The sequence below is a fragment of the Cetorhinus maximus genome, chromosome 3 (assembly GCF_964194155.1).
Source record: "Cetorhinus maximus chromosome 3, sCetMax3.hap1.1, whole genome shotgun sequence".
NCBI lineage: Eukaryota > Metazoa > Chordata > Chondrichthyes > Lamniformes > Cetorhinidae > Cetorhinus > Cetorhinus maximus.
In genome coordinates, this window is record NC_135881.1 from 198,677,763 (window position 1) to 198,704,582 (window position 26,820).

At 46.8% G+C, this 26,820-nt stretch overlaps 2 protein-coding genes across 2 annotated transcripts in view; one reads left to right on the top strand and one right to left on the bottom strand.

The window, feature by feature from the left end:
- LOC144679182 (atypical chemokine receptor 4-like) overlaps window positions 1-22,344 on the bottom strand; it is a 37,862-nt gene extending 15,518 nt beyond the window's left edge. Inside the window, exon 1 of the mRNA XM_078539585.1 lies at window positions 22,312-22,344. The gene's annotated coding sequence lies outside the window, so the exon portion shown is untranslated. The remainder of the gene's footprint in view (window positions 1-22,311) is intronic.
- The window catches only part of acad11 (acyl-CoA dehydrogenase family, member 11), a 157,314-nt gene that overhangs the window by 64,326 nt on the left and 66,168 nt on the right, over window positions 1-26,820 (top strand). The gene's annotated exons all lie outside the window — the stretch shown is intronic.

Genomic DNA, 26,820 nt, shown 5'->3' on the forward strand with positions numbered 1-26,820 from the left:
TGAAAAAGTCTTTCCTCATGTCTCCATTGATTCTACTTTAAACCCGTGCTCTCTCGCTCCCGATTCTTTGGCGGGTGGGACAGTCTCTCCCTACCTACTCGACCCAGATTCCTCACGATTTTGAACGCCTCTATCAAATCTCCTCTCAACCTTCTCTTCTCCAAGGAGAACGGTCCCAACTTCTTAAATCTAAGTACGCAACAGAAGTTCCTCAGCCCTGCAGCCATTCTTGGTGAATCTTTTCCGTGCTCTGTCAATTGTACTTTTTGTAGGTTGGCAGTCTTTTTGCGCTGTGTCAGCTTTCTTTTGAAGCCATTCAACAACATGGATGGCTACAGTGCAAACTATCCTTCAGATAGCTGCATAGGCCTGGGAAGGGTTCATATTTATGGTTCACAGATGAAGTTTAATTTGACACTGCACAGGTAGAAGTACAGTAGGTTCAGCTACCCTTGGATTACTGAACTAAATCCCAGCCATTGCCAAGGGAATAAGAAGATCTACTACTTGAAGACAAGGAGAAATAATCAAAGTGTGAAAATCCTGATTGCTGCTTCTGTGATCAGCTGCTCATGGAGTGACTTATTCTCTTTGAAGACATCTTATTGCTTATCAGAGCTTTTGAGATGGTGCGAGGGGATGGTGAATTGGATAACATGTCCTCCTTCTTCCTTAACCGAGGTTTTCCACCCAGGGTGGTTGACAGGGCCCTCAACCGTGTCCGGCCCATCTCCCGCGCATCCGCCCTCACACCTTCCTTCTCCCTCCCAGAAACATAATAGGGTCCCCCTTGTCCTCACTTATCGCCCCACCAGCCTCCGCATTCAAAGGATCATCCTCCGCCATTTCCGCCAACTCCAGCATGATGCCACCACCAAACACATCTTCCCTTCACCCTGCCCTGGCGGCATTCCGCAGGGATCGTTCCCTCTGGGACACCCTGGTCCACTCCTCCATCACCCCCTATGCCTCAACCCCCTCCCACGGCACCTTCCCATTCAATCGGAGAAGGTGCAACACCTGCCCCTTTACTTCCCCTCTCGTCACCATCCAAGGGCTCAAACACTCCTTTCAAGTGAAGCAGCACTTCACTTGCACTTCCCTCAATTTAGTCTACTGCATTCGTTGCTCCCAATGCAGTTTCCTCTACATTGGAGAGACCAAACGCAGACTGAGTGACCGCTTTGCAGAACACCTTCGGTCTGTCCACAAGCATTACCCAGACCTCCCTGTCGCTTGCCATTTTAACACTCCACCCTGCTCTCATGCCCACATGTCCGTCCTTGGCTTGCTGCATTGTTCCAGTGAAGCTCAATGCAAACTGGAGGAACAGCACCTCATCTTCCGACTAGGCACTTTACAGCCTTCCGGACTGAATATTGAGTTCAACAATTTTGGATCATGAACTCTGTCCTCCATCCCCACCCCCTTTCCGATTCCCCCCCCCTTTTTTTCCAATAATTTATATAGATTTTTCTTTTCCCACCTACTTCCATTATTTTTAAATGTATTTCCATCCATTGTTTTATCTCTAACTTTTAGCCTTTTTTGATTCCTTCACCGCACCCCACCCCCACTAGGGCTATCTGTACCTTGCTTGTCCTGCTTTCTACCCTTAATTAGCACATTCCTTAGATGATATCACCACCGTCAACACCTCTTTGTTCTTTTGTCTGTGACATCTTTTGGTTATCTCCACCTATCACTGGCCCTCTATCCAGCTCTACTTGTCCCACCCACCCTTAAACCAGCTTATATTTCACCTCTCTTCTATTTTTACTTAGTTCTGTTGAAGGGTCATTCGGACTCGAAACGTTAACTGTGTTCCTCTCCACAGATGCTGCCAGACCTGCTGAGTTTTTCCAGGTGTTTTTGTTTTTGTTGTGAACTGGATAATGAGTGTGATGTGATATAACCAGGGAAGCATTACTTGGATGGCAGGTAATCCTTTGAGATCTGCTCTTTTAGAAAATGCTGCCCAAAAGATGCGGCGCAAACATTTCTTTTGAGTCCTGGCCTTGAAACTGTTGAGTGCGGGATGTCACGTCTTAAGTCTTGTCTTATGTAAGCTCGATGTGGGCCCGATTTTAACCCCGGACGTCCCAAACAGGAGCGTGGGCAGTTGGACAGTGGTTAAAATGGCGGTTGGGTGCTACCCTCACCATGCACCCTTGCCTGCCGCCATTTTAACTGGCGGTGTTTCTAGCAGTGTTGGGCTGCCCGCCGCAGGCATAGAGGGACCTCATTAATATTTAAACGTTAGGGTCTTAGGATGCAATTTTTACTCCAAAGTGCCAAAAACCCACCGGTGAAACTTGTTGGCAAGCAGGAGCTTGGCCAGACAAGGCCCAGGAATGCCAGGCTTTTTAAACTGGTAGAGGTGTTCAAAATCATGAGGGGCCTGGACAGAGTAGATAGGAGGGAAACTGTTCCCATTGGCGGAAGGATCGAGAACAAGAGGGCACAGATTTAAGGTAATTGGCAAAAGAGGCAAAGGCAATACGAGGAGAAACTTTTTCACGCTGCGAGTGATTGGGTAGGGAATGCACTGCCTGACAGTGTGGTGGAGGGAGATTCATTCGAGGCCATTCAAGAGGGAATTGGATTATTATCTGCAAGGGAAGAATGTGCAGGGCTATGGAGAGAAGGCGGGGGCGTGGCACTAGGTAAATTTGGAGAGCCAGCCCGAGACACAATGAACCGAGTGGCCTCTTTCTGTGCTGTAACCATTCTGTGATTCTGGGAACTGTTTTTCCTCAGAGAAACAGGAATGTGTTTCTCTCTGGGCTCCACAAGGAATCCTCAGGGCCTTCCCTAACCCTGACCACAACTTTGGGCCACTCCCACCACAAGGCTTGACCCATGGAGCACTCGTTCCCTTGGGTCCTGGGTGGTGGCCTCATGCTGCCTGAAATCAAGCTCCTGCCCATCACCTAAAGCCAGAAGGTGATAAAACGTTTTGAAGACCTCTTTAACCTTGTAGCCCAACTTTATAAAATATCCATCAGGAACTGTCCCCCCTGTGGCCTGCACTTGAAGGACCCTGCAGGAAAGATTTCAATAGCCCCTCACCAACCTATATTGGCCATTCAGATCAAGGCATCTTCAGATGCTAAGTATCTCATTTGTTCCCTGCATTTCTATAGCACCTTTCATGACACTGGACATCCCAAAGCGCCAAGGAAGCACCTTTGAATGTAGACACTGTTAAAATGTAGGAAACACAGCAGGCAACTTGCACACAAAGCAAGCTCGCACAAACAGCAACGTGATCATGACCAGATCATCTGTTTTTTGTGTTGTTTGTTGAGGGATAAATATTGGCCAGGACACCGGGTAGAACTCCCTTGCTCATCTCCAAAATAGCGGCCATGGGAGTTTTACATCCAACTGAGAGGGTAAACAGGGCTCACCTGAAAGCCGGCACATCTGACAGTGCAGCACCCCCTCAGGTCTAGCACCGGAGTGTCGGCCTTGTTTGTTTTTTTGTGCTCCAGCCCCTGGACTGGGACTTGAACCCAGAACCACTCCGACTCAAAAAGCAAGAGAGCTACCAACTGAGCCACGGCAGAGAATTTTCAAGCAAGTTGAGAGGATTCGGAGCATGTTTCAGACCGAGATGGGCCCATGCTTAATTTAACTGGTCGTGTTTAAAACTCTTGCCAGAATAGTATCATTTATTTTTTGACGTAGCTTGTACCATTCGCTTCTGTTTTTTTTGGAAACTCTCCTGAAAGGCTGCACAACTCCCAAAACATCATGACATTGGAATTTGTATCTGTCTTTTATCACACCCACTGTTCATGAGGGTTGGAGCAAATAGAAAACTATAGGCTTCTTCAATGTATCCTTTTAAAATTCCTACTGAAAACTATCTGATTTAGTGAAACCATACTTGTACCTGATGGCCGTGTTGCCGATTTCCGTTTAGCCTTTTGGGTTTCCTCAACAGATTGTCAGGCAAACAGGCATTTGCAACTCCCCCCGCCCTCCATCCCTGCCTTCTCTGACCCTTTCACCTCCCCCCCCAACACCTCAATTACTTCTGTCTTTTATAGTCAGATTGCACCTTGCATTGGCGATGATGTAGTGGTTGCTAGACTAGTAAATCCAGAGATCCCAGCGTAACGCTCTGGGTACCTGGGTTCACATCCTGTCATGGCAGATGGTGGAATTTTAATTCGATAAAAAAATCTGGAATTAAAAGTCTAACGAGGACCATGAAATGATTGTTGTCAAAACCCATCTGGTTCACTAATGTCCCTTCAGGAAAGGAAATCTGCCTTCCTTACCTAGTCTGGCCTACATGTGACTCCAGACCCACAGCAATGCCCTCTGAACTAGGTAATAAATGGGTAATAAATGCTGGCCTGGCCAGTGAGATCCACATCCCATGCACAAATAAAAAAAAGAATCAGTTTTAGAGAATGTTCACTAGGCTGATTCCTGGGATGAAGATGTTGTCTTGTGAGGAATGGTTGAGCCTATTGGAGTAAGAATGAGAGGTGATCTTATTGAAACATATAAGATTCTGAGGGGGGCTCGACAGGGTTCGATGCTGAGAGGATATTTCCTCTCTTGGGGGAGGGGCACGGTTTCAAAATAAGGGTCCCATTTAAGACGGAGATGACAGAGATCCTTTCTTTGGAATTCTCTACCGCAGAGAGCAGTGGAGGCTGGGTCATTGAATATATTCAAGGCTGACTTAGACAGATTTTTTGATCTACGAGGGAGTCAAGGGTTATGGCGGGGGAGGGGGGAGGGCGGTGTGAGGGAGGAAGGCAGGAAAGTGGAGTTAAGGCCACAATCCGATCAGCCATGATCTTATTGAGTAGTGGAGCAGGGTTGAGGGGCCGAATGGCCTACTCCTGCTCCTTTTCTTATGTGCTTATCCCTTGTCATCATTTCCCCATCTCCTGAGCCTGCCTATTTAAATTTGAAGGTTGGAGGAGAAAATAGTCCAGAGCACTATTTAAAAACCCGGATTTCAACTTTGTTTGGATCTGAGCTTGAGTTTTGCTAAGCTGAAGAGAGACAGAATTATTGAATTTGAAACTTGTAACGAGCCTAAATCTGCAGGAATGGAGTATTTGCTGGGGTGTTGCTGCTAATTGGGTTTTTCGTTTTCCTGTTTGTTTTGACCTATGTCTAAACTATGATAAGCAGGGGAGTTCTCCCCAGTGCCCTGGCTAAAATAGATTATCTGGCCGCTATCACATTGCTGTTTGTAGGAGCTTGTTTTGCACAAATTGGCTGCTGTGTTTCCTGCATTAGAACAATGAATGCACTTCCGAAGTACTTCAGATGGCTGTAAAGCATGTTGGGATGTCCTGAGGTTGTGGATGGTGCTATATAAATGCAAGTATTTATTTGCTGGGCTGTAAAATCCGTCTATGGTGTGGTGAGATCAATGGCGAATCAGGGGTCTCGTGGGTGGGGGAGAGGTGGCTGCAGCCAATGGCTAACCCCCCCCCCCCCCCCCCCACCCCCACAGACCATGGACTGTAGCCGTTCAAGAAGGCAGCCCACCACCTTCTCAAGGGCAATTAGGGATGGGCAATAAATGCTGACCTAGCCTGCAACGCCTTCATCCCATGAATGAATAAAAAAAAAGACCAGTGTGGGACTGAGCCAGCCTCAGTAGGAAGATCCCAGCATCGGTAGCTGGTCAGTCGTGAGTTAGAGTGTCTGAGCTATGGTTGTAGCGAGGAAGCTACAGTTGGTCTTAATTGGCATCCCTGGTGTATGGAGGGCGGAGGGGTTGCCACGCAGGTACCTCCTGACCATTATCCTGTGAAACTTGCCCACAGTGCTGGTGGACATGGATCATGAAACAAAACAGTGAGCTTCTCAGTGCAAGTCTTAGGGTTGAGCCAAGTTTTTTACCGAGCAACCTTTGTTGACAAAGGAAATGCAGTTTGATGTTGCTTAAACCATGGCTCTGATCCCGAGCTTGGGCTTATCTGCATTTGTCCAGTTGAGGGACTGCTCTCTCTCGTTTTGACTGTCTCCTGTGAAGACACTGACGTACTGCCTTCCGACGCCTCACTCACTCACTATTTCGCGTGACCCTACAGAGCGAATGTTCAAAGGCCATTGAGCTGTGAGGGAGAATTGACGTTGAAGCTCCTTACACCGTCTCCGGGATCAGAATTAAAAACTGTGGATGGAGTTAAATTTCTCACACCCAACACTACCACTCAAGACAAATTTCGAGCCCTAATTCTCCAATCCAGACAGAACGAGTGTCTCCTTGTTTAGGCCTTGCTCAGTTAGAATGGAATTAGATCTCACAGGCCAGGATTTTACGGCCGCTCCCGCCTGGTGGGATATTATGGTCCCGCCGAACTGAAGGGAGACTTAAATGGCTCACCGCATCCGCCAGAGGGAGACACTTCACAGCAGGGCCATAAGATCCTGGCCATAGTGTGGAATATCTCCAGGACAGTCCTAGAGCTTGGAAATAAAAAAATGAATTATTCATTCACAACATTGGAAGCTGCTTCCAGTGTTCAAGTGGAGAGGAACGCTCCATTGGGAATTTGTTTCTTTAGAAGTCAGTCACTAAGCTTGCCACAACATTCATCCGCACAGCTGCGTGCCTCCATTTTTCAGTAGTAAGTTGGCACAATTAGCTTGTATGTGGAGGTCGAACACATAAGGACATGGTGCATTGTCTTCCATTCATACATTTTCCCCTTAATCATTAATTAATTCAGCCCCAATGAACGAATCTTTGCCCCTTTCATCCCCCATGTCTTTTCTGCCTGAACCTTCTTTTATTGAGTCCTCTTTTATCGCAAGTGTCCGACTCACTGGTTTTCACTCCGTTTTGTTGCTGCTGAATTTTTGAAAAGGAGAGAGTTACAGTCCTGGCCAATGGCTACAACCTGGGGTCCGGGGTGGAAGAATGGGGGAGAAACCGGTTTGGGCCCATTTTTGAGCCTTCGATGCACGCAGCAGAGGCTTAAGACTCTAGGCCCAACCCAAATTGGACCACATGGGCCCATACATGCTGAGCTGCAAATGCTAAATGGGCACAGAGCGGCAGCTTACCCTGGTCCGCCAGACCAATTTGGATTGGTTGTGATTTTGGTAGCTATCAGCTACATCCTGGCAACAGGCAAGAGTGGGGGGTGGGGGTGGGGAGTTGGCGAGTGTGGGCCAACGGCAGCGTGTAGTGTTGCTATGGAAACAGGAGGAACAGGAGGCTCTTAGAAACAGAAACAAGTTAATGTTTCGCTGATGTTCTCCTGCGGTCCCTTTGACGACCGTGGGTTGGGCAATAGAAAAAGCCGACAAGCTGAGCTCATGCAGTGCTCAGCTATTCCTGATTTGGAGGTGGGTTTGGGGGGGTGGTGGGAGGCCATAAAACAGACGTTAAGCCCCTCAGTGCAAGGGGCCTATCGCCTTATTCAGGCAGCTGCCAGAGACACCTACATATCAAAACTGACGTCAGACCTACTTCTGCCACCATCTTGTAGCCCACAAAATTGGTGCTTTTTGCCCACGTTTTGCGCTCATAAAAAGCTACCACAGGATTTAATTTTGCCCCCCTAAGTATTCAGTGTAGCTCTGCAGAGCACAAATACTCAGTGTTTCACCCCCTGCCTCGCTCACTGGTACATTTGTGCATAGAAACACATGGACACAAACATTTTTTTCCTTCTGTGCTGAACCTTCTCACTCTCAAGAACTCAGCTTATTTACAGGAACTGGGTGTGGATGATTCTTAGAAACTCAGACAAGCCCTGAAGGGTTGCAATGCTCAGCATTTTTAGAATGCTTATCTGTCAGTAACTGGTGCAAGCCAAGCCTGACGCTCTGAGTTTTCCATAGCTAGGGATTAAGGATTTTGCAATTTTTCCAGTTCCCTGGAATACCCTGTAGCTAGCGTACAGCACATTTTGAAACCTCTTTTTAATAACCAAACCATTGTGGGCTTGAACTACGAAAATTAAACTCTGCTGCAGTCAACTGCTCCATTGTTTTTTGATGCTTTGGTCCCGAAATGTAAACATTTTCCCCTCTGCTCCTTGCATTAATAAACCGAGGCGGTGATTAGGGGGCGGTGGTGACTTAGTGGTGATGTCAGTTGGCTAGTGTTCCAGATGAGTTCTCTGGGGGCATGGGTTCAAATCCCACCAAGGCAGCTGGTGGAATTTGAATTCCTAAATCTGGAATTGAAGGACTAGTCTATAGAGCAATATTGAATACTTAAGGAGCAAAATTAAATCCTGTTGTGACTTCCATTGAGCCCAAAACGTGGGCAAAAGGACAAGGTGACCATGAAACCATCATTGATTGTACTAAAAACATATCTGGTTCACTAATGGTTAGCTAACATTCTTTGTTCCAGTCCTACTCCGGCCCCCTCCCACAACTCTTTCTCTGGTACATCGATGACTCAGTGCCACTTCATGCTCTCGTCTGGACCTGGAAAAATTTATTAATTTTGCTTCCGATTTCCATCCCTTCAAGGCTTTCACATGGTCCATCTCTGACACTTCCCTTCCCTTCTTTGAACTCTCTGTCTCAATTTCTGGTGATAGACTATCCACCAATATTCATTACAAGCCTACCGACTCCCACAGCTACCTCAACTACAGCTCCTTATACCCTGATTCCTGCAAGGACTCCATCCCATTCTCTCAGTTCCTTCGCCTCCGTCTCATCTGTTCCAATGATGCCACTTTCCAAAACAGTTCTTCTGACATGTCCTCCTTCTTCCTTAACCGAGGTTTTCCACCCACGGTGGTTGACAGGGCCCTCAACCGTGTCCGGCCCATCTCCCTTGCATCCGCCCTCACACCTTCCTCTCTCTCCCAGAACCATGATAGGGTCCCCCTTGTCCTCACTTATCACCCTACCAGCCTCCGCACTCAAAGGATCATCCTCCGCCATTTCCACCAACTCCAGCATGATGCCACCACCAAACACATCTTCCCTACACCCCCCCTTTCGGCATTCTGTAAGGACCATTCCCTCCGGGACACCCTGGTCCACTCCTCCATCATCCCCTACACCTCAACCTCCTCCCACGGCACCTTCCCATGCAATCGCAGAAGGTGCAACACCTGCCCCTTTGCTTCCCCCCCCTCCTCACCGTCCAACGGCCCAAACACTCCTTTCAAGTGAAGCAGCATTTCACTTGCACTTCCCTCAATTTAGTCTACTGCATTCGCTGCTCCCAATGTGGTTTCCTCTACATTGGAGAGACCAAACGCAGACTGAGTGACCGCTTTGCAGAACACCTTCGGTCTGTCTGCAAGCATTACTCAGACTTCCCTGTCGCTTGCCATTTCAACACACCACCCTGCTCTCATGCCCACATGTCCGTCCTTGGCCTGCTGTAATGTTCCAGTGAAGCTCAACGCAAACTGGAGGAACAGCACCTCATCTTCCGATTAGGCACTTTACGGCCTTCTGGACTGAATATTGAGTTCAACAATTTCAGATCTTGAACTCTCTCCTCCATCCTCACCCCTTTTTGATCCCATTTTTTCTAATAATTATTATATATATTTTATATATTTTTTTTCTTTTCCCACCTATTTCTATTATTATTTTAAAAATCTATTTCCATCCATTGTTTTATCTCCACCTTTTAGCCTATTTCGATCCCCTTCCCCCCACCCCACCCCCACTAGGGCTATCTGTACCTTGCTCATCCTGCTTTCTACCCTTAATGTCACCATTAGCACATTCCTTAGCTAATATCACCACCGTCAACACCCCTTTGACCTTTTGTTTATGACATCTTTGGCAATCTCTCCTTTGCCTCCACTGTCCCTCTATCCAGCTTCACCTGTCCAACCTCCCTTAAACAGCTTATATTTCACCACATTTCTATTTCTCTTTAGTTCTGATGAAGAGTCCTATGGACTCGAAACGTTAACTCTGTCTTCCTCTCCACAGGTACTGTCAGACCTGCTGAGTTTTTCCAGCAATTTTTGTTTTGGTTTCTGGTTCACTAATGCCTTTTGGGGAAGGAAATCTGCCGTCCTTACCTGGTCTGGCCTACATGTGACTCCAGACCCACAGCAATGTGGTTGACTCTTAATTGCCCTCTGAAATGGCCTAGCAAGCCAGTCGGTTCAAGGGCAATTAGGGATGGGTAACAAATGCTGGCCTTGCCAGCAAAGCCCGCCTCCCATGAAAGAATGAAGCGGGGGGGTGGGATAAAACCTACTTACAACAAGCAGGTTGCAGAGATGTTTGAGTGCTGAAAATACTTTACATGAAAACCAAAAAAAGACTGCTCCTCTAACAGTGCAGCACTCCCTCAGTACTGCATTGGGAGTGCCAGCCTAGATTTTTGTGCCCAAGCCCTGAGTGGGACTTGAGCTCAGAACTGACAGGTAAATAAGAACCTGCAGTTCTGTAATTTTAACCTTCTTCTGGTAGTCTGTTGAAGGGAGGAGGATGCTTGCCACAGAGTACAGACAGGACAAGAACATATACATGGAGTCTTTTAACATGGGGAGGTTGTTGCATTGCAGCTGCCACACATGGGCTTCTGGCTGACCGGGAGACTCTCCCGCTCTTACCACCTGCCATAGGTATATTGGAAGGCTTTGCAGGTTGATAATAAACCTGTTTGGCTGCGATATGAACACACCTTCCTTGGCCGTCGATTCCCAGATTGAGACTCGAACCCGCAGCTTCTGCCTCAGAGGTGGGGTTGTCACCCACTGCACCACAAGACCCACCATTGCAACTTATGACTACTGGACATCTCAAAGCGCTTCACAACTCATGAAGACTTATGAAATGTAGTCACAGTTGTAATGGAAGAAGCACCGCAGCCAACCTGTGCACAGCAAGCTCCCACAAACAGCAATATGATAATGGTCAGATAAGCCTGTTTTTGTGATGCCGACTGAGAGACAAATATTGACCAGGACGCTGGGCGGTAACTCCCCTGTTCTTCTTCGAATAGCGCCGCAGGATCTTTTATACCCACCCGAGCAGGCAGATGGGGCCTCAGTTTAATGTCTCATCTGAAAGACGGCTCCTCCAACAGTGCAGCACTCCCTGAGTGCCAGCCTAGGTTTTTGCCCCCAAAGCCCTGAGTGGGACTTGAGCACAAACCTGGAACGCTGGTAGGTAAATAAGAGCCTGCCCACAAAGTCTGTTCACCATCTACAAGGCACAAGTCAGGAATGTGATGGAATACTCCCCACTTGGATGAGTGCAGCTCCCACAACACTCAAGAAGCTTGACACCATCCAGGACAAAGCAACCTGCTTGATTGGCACCACATCCTCAAACATTCAATCCTTCTACCACAGTACAGTAGCAGCAGTGCGTACCATCTATAAGATGCACTGCAGGAATTCACCAAGGCTCCTCCTTCAGCACCTTCCAAACCCACGACCACTACCATCTAGAAGGATAGAAGGACAAGGGCAGCAGATAGATGGGAACACCACCCCCTAGAAGTTCCCCTTCAAGTCACTCACCATCCTGACATGGAAATATATCCCCGTTCCTTCACTGTCACTGGGTCAAAATTCTGGAACTCCCTTTCTAACAGCACTGTGGGTGTACCTACACCACATGGACTGCAGCGGTTCAAGAAGGCAGCTCACCACCACCTTCTCAAGGGGAATTAGGGATGGACAATAAATGCTGGCCTCGCCAGCGACACCCACATTCCATGAATGAATAAAAAAAAGCACTGTAATTTTAAACTGAGAGTAAACAGTGCCAACTGGGCACGTCTGTGTTGGAAAGTTCTTAATTGATTCCAGATCCCTGTGAAGATAAGTCTTTCAGTCGGTGCAGTTGAATCAATTGGTGCGTGCTGCCTGGTGAAATCAGCATAGAAACTGCATGCAAAATGAAACCTGGTGGAACTGCCAAAGCCACAATTTACAGATCCAGTTCGAACCCTGTTAATCATATTGAGTTCTTTATTACGTCTCCAGTTTTATTCAGTACAAAGGCTTGTACAGAAGTGGATTGTCACAGACCAGGTTTATGCTAGTTAATTAAGTTTGGCGATATTTTCAGATAAAGAAATGGTATAGAGCTCCTCACGACCTCAGGGAGTCCCAATGTTTTACAGCCAGTGAAGTGGTTTTGAAGCATAGTCCTTTTAGTAACAGCCCCAATGGAAATGTGGCATCCAATTTCATTCATAAGAACACAAGAAATAGGAGCAAGCTTAGGCCATTCAGCCCTTCGAGTCCGCTCCGCCATTCAATGGGATCATGGCTGATCTTCTACTTCAACTCCATTTTTCCTCCACTTTCGCCGTATCCCTTGATGCTTTTAAACTGTAGAAACCTATCGATCTCTGTCTTGAACAAACTCAATGACTGACCATCCACAGCCCTCTGGGGTGGAGAATTCCAAAGATTCTCCAGCCTCTGACTGAAGAAATTCCTCCTCATCTCAGTCCTAAATGACCTGCCCCTTATTCTGAGACTGTGTCCTCTGGTTCTAAACCCCACATCCAGGGGAAGCATCCTTCCTGCATCTACTCTGTCGAGCCCTGTAAGAATTTTGTATGTTTGAATGAGATCACCTCTCATTCTTCTAAACTCTAGAGAATAGAGGCCCAATCTATTTAATCTTTCCTCACAGGAGAATCCCTCCATCCCAGGGATCAGTCTGGTGAGCCTTTGTTGCACTCCCTCTGTGGCAAGTATATCTTTCCTTAGGTAAAGGGACCAAAACCGCACACAGTACCCCAGGTGCAGTCTCACCAAATCTCTATGTAATTCCAGCAAGACATCTTTACTCCTATACTCAAATCCTCTAGTAATAAAGGCCAGCAAGGTCCCACAAATAACCATGAGAAATGACAAGATAACCTGTCTGGTTTCAGCGACATTGGTTGAGGCATAACTATTGGGAAGCGCACCGGACAGGGCACGCCCACTCTTCAAATAGTGCCCTGGGAACTTACACACTCACCTGAGGGGTAGAGGGAGCCTCAGTCTGAAGTCTCATCTGAAAGACCTCTGGCAGTTAAGCACTCCCTCAGAACTGCACTGGAGAGTCAGCCTAACTCAGGACTTGAACCCATAACATTTTGACTCGGCCTCGGTGAGTAATTTCAGATATGACGTAGTAGGTGTATGTGCCTGGGAGGAGCACGTGACTTTGGATCTATGGTTCTGAAAGCTTGCCACTACTTGGGCTTTCCTCGCGCAATTTCTAAGTCAGTTTTATTTTAATATTTGTTCATAGGATGTGGGTGTCATTGGCTGGGCCAGCATTTATCACCCATCCGTAATTTCCCTTGAGAAGGTGGTGGTGAGCTGCCCCCTTGAACCGCTGCTGTCCATGTGGTGTAGGTACACCCACAGCGCTATTAGGGAGGGAGTTCCAGGATTTTGATCCAGTGACAGTGAACGAATGGCGATATAGTTCCAAGTCAGGATGGTGAGTGGGTTGGAGGGGAACTTCCAGGTGGTGGTGTTCCCATGCGTCGCTGCACTTGCCTTTCTAGATGGTAGCAATTGTGCATTTGGATGGTGCTGTCTGAGGAGTCTTGGTGAGTTGCTGCAGTGCACCTTGTAGAAAGTACACACTGCTGCTACTATGCATTCGTGGTGGAGGGAGTGAATGTTTGTGGATGTGGTGCCAATCAAGCGGACTGCTTTGTCCTGGATGGTGTCAAGCTTCTTGAGTGCTGTTGGAGCTGCACTCATCCAGGCAAGTGGGGAGTATTCCATCATTCTCCTGACTTTGCCTTGCAGATGGTGGACAGGCTTTGGGGAGTCAGGAGGTGAGTTACTCGCTGCAGGACTCCTAGTCTCTGACCTGGTCTTGTAGTCACAGTATTCATATGGCTAGTCCAGTTCAGTTTCTGGTCAATGGTAACCCCCAGGATGTTGATAGTGGGGGATTCCGTGATGGTAATGCCATTGAATGTCAAGGGGCAATGGTTAGATTCTCTCTTGTTGGAGATGGTAATTGTCTGGCACTTTTGTGACGCGAATGTTATTTGCCACTTGTCAGCCCAAGTCAGGATGTTGTCCTTGCTGCATTGGATGTGGCCTGCTTCAATATCTGAGGAGTCGCGAATGGTGCTGAACATTGTGCAATCATCAGCGAACATCCCCACTTATGACCTTATGATGGAGGGAAGGTCATTGAAGAAGTAGCTGAAGATGGTTGGGCCTAGGACACTACCCTGAGGAACTCCTGGAGCAATGTCCTGTTGTAGACTAGTCGATAGAGATTGATCACGGTGATTAGTCAATACTTCCATTGTTATATCGTGCAAATTACAGGAGAGTAAAAAGTGAATCAGATGGCCAGTAACCTATGAACAATTCCCATAGCCTGTGTTTTACAAGGCCTTTGGCAATGGGCTGGAAGGCGGGAAGGTTGGCAAAATGGGATGGGGAGGGGGTGCCAAACCCCTTCCCGCCACCATGTTATTTTGCCAGAGGAGGGAAAGATGGCAGACAGCCTGTCCACCTGGAGCCCAACTGAGTCACTTCAATGGCCAATTAAGTGTCACTTCCCTCTTGTGCTGCCAAGTAGGGAGATCTGGCAACACTGGAGACCTCTGGGGTAGCCCCGGAGGGGGGTTGGAGGTGGGGTGGGGGAGGACCCTCCTTTTTTACGCACTCTTTGGCCCAAGGAGGGACCCCCAGGCAGCAATGACCGCCCATGGCAACGACGCCTCCTGCCCTCACCAGCCCCCTCCCAACCCCAATCTTCCCTTGCCGGACTAGCTGTGACACCCCTAGATCCTACTTCCCTGGTTTTGAAGGTGCCTGGCCGATGCCTTCCCCCCTCCTCCTCCAGATGCCTAGTGAGAATGGTGCATGGGATGGGTCAAAATTTGATCAAGTGGCTCCGACCTGCCCTGTGGACTGGCCAATGTAATGTTAACGGTGGTGAAGATAGAGGACGGTGTCGTAGTGGTAATGTCAATGGACTAGTAACCCACAGGCCCAGGCTCACGCTCTGGGGACACGTGTTCATATCCCACTACGGCAGCTGGTAGAATTTAAATTCAAATTAATAAAAATCTGGAACTGAAAGCTAATCTCAGTAATGGTGACCATAAAGACTGTCATCGATTGCCGTAAAAACCCATCTGGTTCACTAATGTCCTTTAGGGAGGGAAATCTGCCGCCCTTACCCGGTCTGGCCTACACATGACTCCAGACCCACAGCAATGTGGTTGACTCTTAGCTGCCCTCTGGAATGGCCAAGCAAGCTAGTCAGTTCAAGGGCAATTAGGGATGGGCAACAAATGCTGGCCCTGCCAGTGACACCCGCATCCCTTGAAAGAATAAACAAAAAGCATGAGACGGGAAACAGGAGGGGGTGCGGGGTGTTGGGGAGAGGAAAAACCACCATTACATTAAATCTACAGTACAAAAACAGGCCATTTGGCCCAACTGACAGTGTTTAGGCACGCCGCACAAACTTCCTCCCAATCTATTTCATCCAACCCTTTCCGCATACCCCATCTATTCCTTTCTCCCACGTTTATGTATCTAGCTTCACCTTAAATGTCCTACGCTATTTACCTCAACAACCCCTTGTGGTAGTGAGTTGCACATTCTAACCACTCTCTGGTGAAGAAGTTTCTCCTGAATTCCCTATTGAATTTATTAGCGACTATGTTATATTTGAGACCCCTAGTTTTTGAATCCCTCACTAGTGGAAAGGTCTCTGTCTACCCTTTCATCGTTTTAAAGTCCTCTATTAGGCCACCCCCAACTCTTCTCTTTTCTAGAGAAAAGAGCCCCAGCCTTTTCAGTCTTCCCCCATGGGTCTCAATTCTGATATCATCCTTGTAAATCATTTTTGCCATTTCTCCAGTGCCTCCATATCCTTTTTATAGAATGTGGCTCCCATTCCTGATCACTCTCCAGCAGCCCCCTTGCTGGGAGCTGTGGGAGTTTGGATGTGAGGGGAGGAAGAGTCTGTTTTTTTAAAAGAATTAATGAGTGGAATTATTAAAAAATGTATATGAATAGGTAAAAACCATGGAACAAACCTTGGGTCAGTCACGGGAAGTAATTATCCTCATTCAGCTGCACTATCCTCTGTCATCAAGGAAGATTGAATTTTCATTTACATGGAACAAGGGGATAGAAGCTTCCATGTTCAGAAACACTTCTTGACACAAAGAATGGTAGAAATGTGGAACTCCCCTCCCACAAAAAGCAGCGCAGGCTTGCTCAATAATGATTTTAAGCCTGAAGTTGATAGATTTTGGGCAGTAAGGGGTATAAGAGGATTCAGAGCTAATTAAGGGAGGTGGATGGAGTTAAGATTACAGAGTCATAAATGGCAGATCAGGCTTGAGGGGCTGAATGGCCTACTCCTGTGCCCATATAGCACCTTTCTGAGTGTGAGGGCAAATGAAGCAGCCATTATGCAAGCAGCTAATCTCACAATCAGCGTTAAGATGAAAGGCCAGTGAAGGGACTGATGTTGAGCAGGACACCGGGAGTTGCTGTTCTTTGTAAAAGATGCCAAGGGATCTTTTATGTTCATAGGGTTTTGCTTTAGTATCTCAACCAAAATTCACTGGCAGTCCCTTGGCATCGAGGGTGATTTGCTTCCACTCCGGTCCGCTGGGTTCTGAGATGTCTGACAAGGCCAATGTGCAATTTGCAGATTCTGCCACATGCGGGACAGGCGATGCTGAAACGATTGGGTAGATGGGTTGCCTGGGGGTTTGCGCGCCCTCTCCGAAGCCTCGACTTCGCCTCTGCACGTTCCCAAACGAAGTCTCTCGGTGTGTTCAGTACCTTCTTGGGGGCGCCTTTTTCATTTTGGTTGGTCACAAGGCAGGGGACTCCCATGAATCAGCAGCAATGTTTGACCTCTTCAGGGATGCTCTGAGATTACCCCTAGAGCGGTTCTGCTGTCCTCCTTGGAATCTCGTGCCGTGACCATGTTCTGAGCAGGGCAGTTGCCTCGGGAGTCTGGTGTCAGGCATCCAAACAACATGTCCCGCCCCAGCAGAGCTGGTTTTGAGAATCGAAATTGCAACACCCCTGCCGGTGTAGCAACCCTTCAATGCATTGCCAATCCAGGTTACATACCTCAGTCCTGGAGTGAGGCATGAACCTCTAATCCTTCTGATTCAGAGACAAGGGTGCTACCACTAGTGAAGACACCCTCATCCTGGTTAGTTTTAAAAGAATCTTGTAGTTTGTGCTTGTTTCATGAGCAACATAACTCTCACTTCAACAACCCACAAAGTTTGATTGGGTGGTTTGTGATCTGTCACTTCTCAGGAAAGGTTAGGCCCATTGCCCTTGGGAACAAACCTCCAAACCTTTCCCCATTCCCTAATTTCTATACAAGCAGATGTCATTTTTTAATACTGTGCAAACACTTACCTCATTCACAGGGTATTGGTTTGGATCAAAGTAAGCTAAACATTTGTGATGTCCCAAAATATAAAGGAGTATAAAGCAACTTGTTAGTCCTCCACAGATTTGCTGATACCTCTTGCCTTTGGCACTGGTCTGAATCTTCACATTCACAGAGTGTTCTTCAGGTTAGGAAGTTTCACTGTTTGAAGCTTTTCTTCGGTCTATGAGTACAGATCATGTGGTCTTTCCTGCAGCCACCTAAACCTATTCGCAATTTCTTTTAATTTTTGGGACAATGAGGAAATTTGGTGGCCCAAAGCTCTTTGGCCATATTTGGTCATTCAATGTCTCCATAAAATATAAGGAAGGGGGAATCACACTTAACAATTCCAGATAGACAGTCTAATTTAAACAAAACTCTGGTAATCACGTGCTCAGATCTTTATTCAAGCTCAGATTGTTCATAACTTGGTTGACATAACGATACAGGAATACCAGAAATCTTAGAATAGGATAAGGCCCCTTGTTCCATTATATGGTCTGGTATAATTGACGCTGTCGTGGACTGTGCCTCATAAGGGCATCCTGTTTCCATATCCATCACGTCATCCACCCCTGCTCCCACTAGAGCTCATCTGCTGCTGCAAACCTCATGCATACCCTTGTCACTGCCAGACCTGATGCTGGCAAGGCTTGCCCAACCAGTGCGCCAGCCTACACACTCTGTGAACTTCAGACTCATCCAAAACTAGGCTGCTTGCGTGCTACACCACAACATGTCCCCTCACCCAACACCCAGGTCATCGCTGACTTACCTTGGCTCCCTGTCCACAACGGCTCATATTAAAAACATTGTGTTTAGCTCCCTCTGTAACCTTGCCCCTCCCTATCTCTGTAATCTCCCCCAGCCCTACAAATCTCCCACCACCGTCAAAACTGTTGTTCCTCTAATTCTAGTCCATGTGCATTCTCACCTCCCTTCACCCACCATGAATCACCATGGGCCACACACTATTGAATACTCTGAACCACTTTGCTGTTTCCACTTCTCCACCTTTAAGATCCTTCTTAAGATCTTTAAGACTTTTGGCCACTCCTCCCCCCCAATATCTCCTTTCCCGCTGTTTTCCATTTATCCCCTGTAATGCCTCTACAAAGTACCTTGGAATGACCTGTACAAGAGTAAGATATTGGTGTTGCAATGTTAAAGGTGCTGCATAACCGTAAGGCAGGTGTTGTGAGTGATGAGTTGGAGCTGCTCAGTAGAGTTCGTTTGCTCTAATAAAAACAGAAAATGCTGGAAAAACTCAGCAGGTCAGGCAGCATCTGTGGAGAGAGAAACGGAGTTAACGGCCAGAATTTTCCTGTCGGCGATTTGGGGGCGGGGCCCGCTCGCCGATGGGAAAATGACGCGGGATGACGTCGGGAGGAACCCCCGACGTCATCCCAGCCCATTTAAATTTTTAGGAAGGCGGGCGGACAGCGAAATCAACTGTCCGCCCGCCGACCTGTCAATGGCCAATTGAGGCCATTGACAGGCTAATTAAGCTTATTGAAAGACCCTGTCCGTCCAACCTTAAGGTTGGCGGGCAGGCCAGGAGCCCCAGCGGGCTCCAGATAATACATGAAACCTCATCCACTGGCGGGATGAGGTTTCATCGCAGTTTTTAAAAAGTTTATTAAAGTTTCACTCATATTTATTAACATGTCCCATCTCGTGTGACAATGTCACATGAGGGGGACGTGTTAATAATGTCTTTCTTTCTCTATTTTTAAAGTTGTTTAAACATTCAGCGCTCTCCCTGAGACAGCACTTAGTCTCAGGGAGCAGTGCACTCTTTCGCGCGCATGCACACTTTGACAGATGGGGAATCCCTCCACCCACCGCCCCCCCCCGCACAGGAAGTGCATAGCGCTTCCTGTCGGGCAGGCCGCTGGGCGGGGCCTTAATTGGCCCGCCCACTCAAAATGGCGGCCAGCCCCGTTTCGGCAGCGGAGTTCGGCTGCCCGCCCACCGCCGAGCCGGTGGGGCCCACCTGCCCGCCCACCAAGGGCAAAATTCTGGCCAACGTTGCGAGTCCCATACAACTCTGTCATATGGGACTCGAAACATTAACTCTATTTCTCTCTCCATAGACGCTGCCAGACCTGCTGAATTTTTCCAGCATTTTCTGCCTTTATTTCACATTTCCGGCATCCGCGGTATTTTATTTTTACTTTATAGCTTGTTTGCTGTTATCTACCTCCTGGAGTAACGTCATTTTTTCATTTCACAGTCTTGCGATTCACACCATTGAGAATCCATCCTCTGGTGATAATACATCACATTCCTTGTTCTGGAAAAGGCTTCACATTTGTTTATAAAACCTATATCTGATCTCTAAACATTTTCAGTCTGTGGTATTTGGCACCCTGAGGTAAAATGTGAACAAAAAAATTTGGTGCCATATTGGATTTGATATTCATCTGATAAACTGAGTTAACTAAATGGTATTTCGCACACATTATTCAGTCAGGATGTTATTGTCACACTGCAGGATTTGTTTGGGCATAATTCCACCATGAACGATTTACAGAAGAGATTTATTTAAATTGTTGATATTTAAAGCAATGTAATTTAAAGCACGCAAACTTTATAAGGAGAAAAAAACCCCCACTGGAGTGAAATGCTAATGAGCCGTGCTTTAAAGTGGCTTCCTGAAGGACCTGGAGCAGGAAACAGGTTTATTGGTTAAAAGCAAAAAAACTGCGGGTGCTGGAAATCGAAAACAAAATCAAAAATGCCTGGAAAAACTCAGCTGGTCCGGCAGCATCTGTGGAAGGGAGCACAGTTAACGTTTCGAGTCCGCGTGACTCTTCAACAGTTTGATAAAAACAAAAAACTACTGCGGATGCTGGAAATCCAAAACAAAAATCGAATTACCTGGAAAAACTCAGCAGGTCTGGCAGCATCGGTGGAGAAGAAAAGAGTCGACGTTTCGGGTCCACACGACCCTTCCAAGGGTCGTGTGGACCCGAAACGTCGACTCTTTTCTTCTCCACCGATGCTGCCAGACCTGCTGAGTTTTTCCAGGTAATTCGATTTTTGTCTTCAACAGTTTGGTTTGTCTCAGTAGTCACATTGCCTTAGGTGGTCTCTGGCCTCGAGTGTTCTACTGGGGTTGTCATATCTCCCCCCTGGGGCTCTGTTTGTGAGGGCGGCAAATAAAATAGGGACCGAAACGCGTGCTGAAAGCCATGTGTTTAAAACTAAAGCGGGTCATGCAGACCAGACTTTGTCACACACTTAGGAGGCAAAAAAGATGCAAGAGGGTAGCTGCAAGTTATTTTGTTCAAGGTGAACAGGACAGCATGCGGGTATGAGGAGGCCTAGCATGTTCATTCTGTTATTTGATTACAAAAAAGACTGGTTGCATTACATGAGATTGACCTTTATCCATCTTCACTGGCTGACTGTGAAATAAACAGCTTAATATTTCATTCTGACCCCATTCACGAAATGTAAACAGTCTGCCCAATGAAAGATTGGAGAAACACGAATGGAGGCCCACGCGAAGGATACACTATCCTTTTTGTCCATCATTAGCCCCTGGAGTTTACTGTCAAGTGAGTATTTAGCAAGCATCAGGTCAGCGTTAGTTGTGCGAGTCCACCATGGAACTTAAGCTAATGACACCGCTGAATACAAGGAAATATTTACAACAGGCCTGAATTTACAATTGCTCATGAGATATCATATATCTACCACTGGCCATGTATTCCTGTGGGTGCCTACAACGTAGGAAATAGGAGTATGAGTAGGCCATTCGGCCCTCAGAACCTGTTCCGCCATTCGAAACAATATCCTATCTCAACTCCATCCTCCTGCACTAACCTCATGTCCCTTAATTACTTTGGTATTCAAAAATCTTTTGCTCTCAGTCTTGAACATATTTAAGACTGAGCAATCACATCTCACTGGGATAAAAAATTTTTGAAAGACCCAGAGCCCTCTTGAGTGAAGAATTTTCTTTGCATCTCAGTACTAAATGGCTGACCCCTTATTCTTATTTCCCAGCCAGGGGAACCAATCTCTCAACATCTACCCTGTCAAACCCTTTAAGAATTTTATGTTTTGATGAGGTCGCCCCTCATCCTCCTAAACTCCAGGGAATTCAGGACTAGTCTACTCAATCTCTCCTCACAGAACAAGCCCCTCATCAGTCTAGTGAACCCTTGTTGAGCTCCACCTAAAGCAAAGAGGTATATCTTTCCTTTAGTAAGGAGACCAAAATTATAAACAGTACATCAAGTGGGGTCTCATCAAGGCTCTGTATAATTGCAGTAATACATTCCAGTCACCTTGTAATAAAGACAAGCATACCATTTGCTTTCCTAATTGCTTTACTGTACCCGTATGTTAACTTCTGTGATCCATTTACAAGGATATCTGAGCCCCTCTGAATGCTGGCGTTCTGCTTTTCTGTTTTTCCTTCTGAAGCGGATAACTTCATACTTCCCCCCATCCACCTGCTGTGATCTTGCCCGCTCACTTAACTTGTCTGTATACCTTTGCAGCCTCTTTGTATCCTCCTAACAGCCTACTTTCCCACCTAGCTTTGTGTGGTCAGAAAACTTGATTCATTACACTTGGTCCCCTCGTCTAAGTCATTGGTGTGGATTGCAAAATCGTTGAAATCTGAGTACTGATCGCCCCTCACTAATTACGGACGGCCAAATCAAAAAATTAAGTCGTGTGTTATTTTAAGCAAGCAGGGAGTTACGTTTTTTAACATAAATATATATTGCAGAAGAGAATTTTTTTTCTTGCTGTCTGTTTTACTTTTAAGGCTGATGTGTAAAACATACGCACAGAACAGAATTGCAATGGTAGCAAAAATTCAATTCAGGAGAATAACCATAATTCACACACTAACCTCCAACTTTTTAAGCATAAGCAGTTTTAGTCTCCTGACGCTCTTTCAAGTAGAAATAACTCAGAAACGAAAGAACTTACTTGTCAGGTAGGTTTGTCAGTTGCTTTTTCTCTATTCCTGGAAAGTTAGGCTGCTGTTCTTCGGACTGTGTGGGAGGCAGGTTTCAGACGTGAGTCCTGTGGCTCTGCTGTGTCTTATCACAAGTTTCGTAGGAAACCTGTTGTTCCACAGGACGGCCCAGAAAATGTCTTTACAATGCCCAGAATTGCTCCAGCGGCGACTAACCAGATAAAACGCTTTGAAGCAGCTGAGCCTGCAGCACTTTTTATTGCTGCTGCACACAATGTCCAATTGTTGTTGGGCTGTTTTCCACCCCCCCCACCCCCCACCCACCCTGTGGATGTTTGTAATTTGATGACCTTGTTCCCACGATTTAGCTGCTTGTTTTCAGAGCTATTGAACCTGATAACAAACCCCTTTGTGTCCTCAGAAAGGCTCTCCCTTGTCAGTGCAACTGCTGCTGCTTTTCGCTGTCTGAGCTGCATAGATCGCCTGGTAGAGGGAGCTGTCAGAGCTTGAAAACTTTGATAAGTGAGAGCACGTAACCATCGTAAGTTTTAAAAAAAAAATGCTTGGATAGGCTGATTGGAGACGAATATATCAGGCTGCAAACCCGACACAAGACAATGTGAGATTAAAACAGCATCTATATCTTTTAAAGGAATATTGTCTTCATGAGAAAACTTCAGCTTAAGGAGGGGTTAGTGCCAGAAAAATACCTGAAGCAAACTATTTTGATCTCTGTCTCTCTGATGAAATGGTTAGACCTTTACCCCCCCCATCTGGCTGTTTGGGTGGGTGTAAAAGATCCCATGGTATTATTTCGAAGAGGAGTTATCCTCGGTGTCCTGGCCAATATTTATCCATCAATCAACATCACAAAAACAGATTATCTGGCCATTATCCACATTGTTGTTTGTGGGAGCTTGCTGTGTGCAAATTGGCTGCTGCATTTCCTACATCACAACAGTGTTTTTCCTTTTCAGGTACCATGCCCTAACAGGGTATTGGCAGCCATTGAATTGGTCTATGAGTATGTTTAGCAAAGTACTGCAGTGGTTTGCCATTGCCTTCTGCAGTATATGGCTGACCAGGAAACTCTCCCACTTTTACTACCTGCCATATTGGAAGGATTTACAGGCTGATAGTCAACCTGTTTGGCCACATTATGAACACACCTTCCATGGCCATCAAGTTCTGAAGTGGGACTTGAACCCAGAGTTCCTGGCTTAGAGGCAGGGACATTACCCCACTGCTCCACAAGACCTCCAGAACAGTGATTGCACTTCAAAAAGTACTTCATTGGCTGTAAAGCACTTTGAGACGGTGGTTGTGATAGGCATTATATAAGTGCAAGACTTCCTTTTTTATAAAAGGGGGGCTGTTTAATGATGCCGTGTTATTTAAAATGCTGCATTGTTTTATTTGCGTTGCCAGTGATCAAATTGTTACATGACGTTTAACAATAATTTGCCATTAAGAAGACCCACAGCTATAGCTGGATGCTGTTTTGTCTTGTGTGAGTAGGAGCTGTGTCCGAGTGGACAGGTTGGGCCGGTTACAGTGGCAAGCCTGCAGCCTGACCCCGTTTCCCAGGCTGCCCTGGGAGAGAGACTCACTCTCACATCTGTCCTTGGCGATTAGGAAAGCGGGGACTGGAATTGTTGGAGGAGGCCACAGCAACTCCAAGAAAACATTATGTTTAAATTCCCTCTGGACCAGCGAGACAACATCTTCATTTCAAAACTAAAATAAAATGACAAAATTCCGCTTAATGAAGAGCTTTGCTATCTTGCCAGAGAAACCTTGTTGACTTGAGTTCATCCAAAAGTTTGCTGCCCAGGTCTTAACTCACACCAAGTCCCATTCACCTATCACCCCTGTGTTCTCTGTCTCACCTTGACTCCTAGTAGAAGGTCTTGTGGTGTAATGGGTAATGACCTTGCCTCTTGAACCAGAAGCTCTGGGTTCAAGTCCCACTCCAGGACTTGATGGCCAAGGTAGGTGTGTTTAAAACATGGTCAAACAGGTTGATTGTCAACCTGTAAATCATTCTAATACACCTATGGCAGGTGGTAAAAGTGGGAGTTTCATGGTTAACCAGAACTGCCTGGTAGCTGTGGCACAATAGCCTCCCTGTATTAAAAGACTCTGTGCACAAACTCTCCTTTGCTGAGAGGGACATTGGCTCCTGATCAAGCAATGTCTTGAGTTTAAAATCCTCAAACTTGTTTTCAAATCCCTCCATGATCCCAGCCCACCTCGTCTCCTTAATCCCCTCCAGGCCCACAGCCTCCTGAGATATCTGTGCTTCCCTAATTCTGCCTTCTTAAGCATCTCTGCTTTTAATCACTCCACCTTTGGTGGCCGTGCCTTCAGTTGTCTAGGCCCTAAGCTCTGGAATTTCACCCCCTACACCTCTCCACCTCTTTTTCCACATTTAAGACACTCCTTAAAACCCACCTCTTTGATCAAGCTTTGGTCATCTAACCTAATATCTCTTTTCAGGCAGCACTGACCCCTTTTTCTGCGAGTAACACATTCTGACATTTTGCTTTCAGACAGTGCTGATATTTATTTTGCCATTAACACCTATCTGGACCAAAGCTTTTGTCTTTAATACTGTCGTTACCACTGCCTATGTCTTGTGGTGCCATGACATCTTTGCCATTTAACCTAGACTGCCCTCTGACTTGCCCCTGACTTTCTACTTTGCTCTACCTGCCTCTCCTCCCCTTTTTCAACAGCATGTAACCCATCACATTCCTACCTCTCTACAGTTCTGAAGAGTCACACGGACTCGAAACGTTAACTCTGTTTCTCTCTGCACAGATGCTGCCAGACTGGCTGAGCAATAACAGCAATTTCCTTTTTTTTATTTCTAACATCTCCTTTTGTGCCTCGGTGTCCAATTTTGTTTATAATGCCCGTGTGAACTGCCTTGGGGCGTTTTTATTAAAGACGCTACATACCTAAGTTGTTCTAATTTCAGTATACTGGAGGACATAAAATGTGTGTTAAGGTTGGGCGGGATTTTCAGCCCGGCACGCGGGCGCTCGAGGCAGCTCTGTGCCTTCAGGGAGCTTTCACTGAGCACACTCACACTTCGGCTCTCACGCTCCTCCTGCCCCCCCACTCAGGCAGTTGCTGAGGTTATCAGCGCGCGTTTCACGTGGTTAATTGGCCGGCCAGTGGACAGGGCCCGATCGCAGGCGCCGGACCCATCGCGCGCCCGCTCCCAGGCCCGCCCACCCACCTGACGAGGGGAAAATCCTCCCCATTGTGTACGACAGTAGATTTGAACACTACAATCTCTGTGTCGTTACAATGGTCACCGGATTAGAGGACCTGATTTTGCCCTAGGAGGTTCTTACCCTGAAAGTGAAAACCAAGCTTCCCCACAAAAAATCCTCCGCTTAGTGATTAGTTCTTTGACATCGGAAAGGTTACCTTCATCTTCCACCCTCTGTAAACTTCAGTTCATGTAAAATCTGGTGACCATATTCTAACTCAGATACGTTCATAATACACCCATCACCTCTGTTCTCACTAACCCACCTTGGCGCCGAATGCAGTAAGGCCTTAAGTTAAATTCAGATCCCTCTACGATCTCCCTTCTTTCTATCTCTGTTACCTCCTCCAACCCAAGAGAACTCTATGTTCCTCCAACTTTGGCCTCTTACACACCCCCTCCTTCCTTCACCTTACCACTGGTGACAGTGTCTGCAGCCATCCAGGTTCTAAGCTCTAGAATTCCCGCCCTGAACCTCTCTGTCTCTTTCTTCTTTAAGACACACCTTAAAACCTACCTGTTTGACCAAGCTGTCGATCACCTGTGCTAATGCCATTTTCATTGCCACTGGTAGGAAAGGTTGCACCCCCTGGTCCAAACGCCTCTGCCAGAGGAGTTTTCCCTTTTGCTCCGAGGAGGCCTACCAGAGTGGGCCTCTCTGAAACTCTCGTTTAGATTTACGCCTCCATGTCAAGGTGCCCTTGTGCTCTCCGACCTTCCTCAGTGGCACCCACCACTCTTGCCGGGACTGCCAAGGCTCCAGAGTTGCAGGCCTTCTGATTGGCCAGCAGCATCGACAGCCCACCCCACCATCCTTATTAGGACGATGAGCTCGGAGGCGGCAAATTACGAGGGTATATCTGGGAAGATTATTTGTCCAACCTCCCTCCTGACACTGACAAGAGTGTCCCAAAGCGTGCGGGAAAATTCTGTCTGTTAAACCTGTAACGTGAATGCCAGGTGTTGTTAATGGCCAAGAGAAGTTGCTGTGCATGTTGGTTGCAAAACTAATTTCAGTTTATATCTCGTTCACAATTCAGTAAATTTAATGCCTTCGAGTAGGTCCCCTGTAATATGTCTGCACTGGAACTCTTGTACTTGTTTAGCTAGTGCAAAGCCCCATGTATTCATGATTTCTTATGGTTGTATATGACGTAAATAAATTAAAACTCCAGACACTTCTGTGGAATTATCCTCGTCATGGTTCAAGGGTGGGCCACCTGAATGTTTTTGTTAA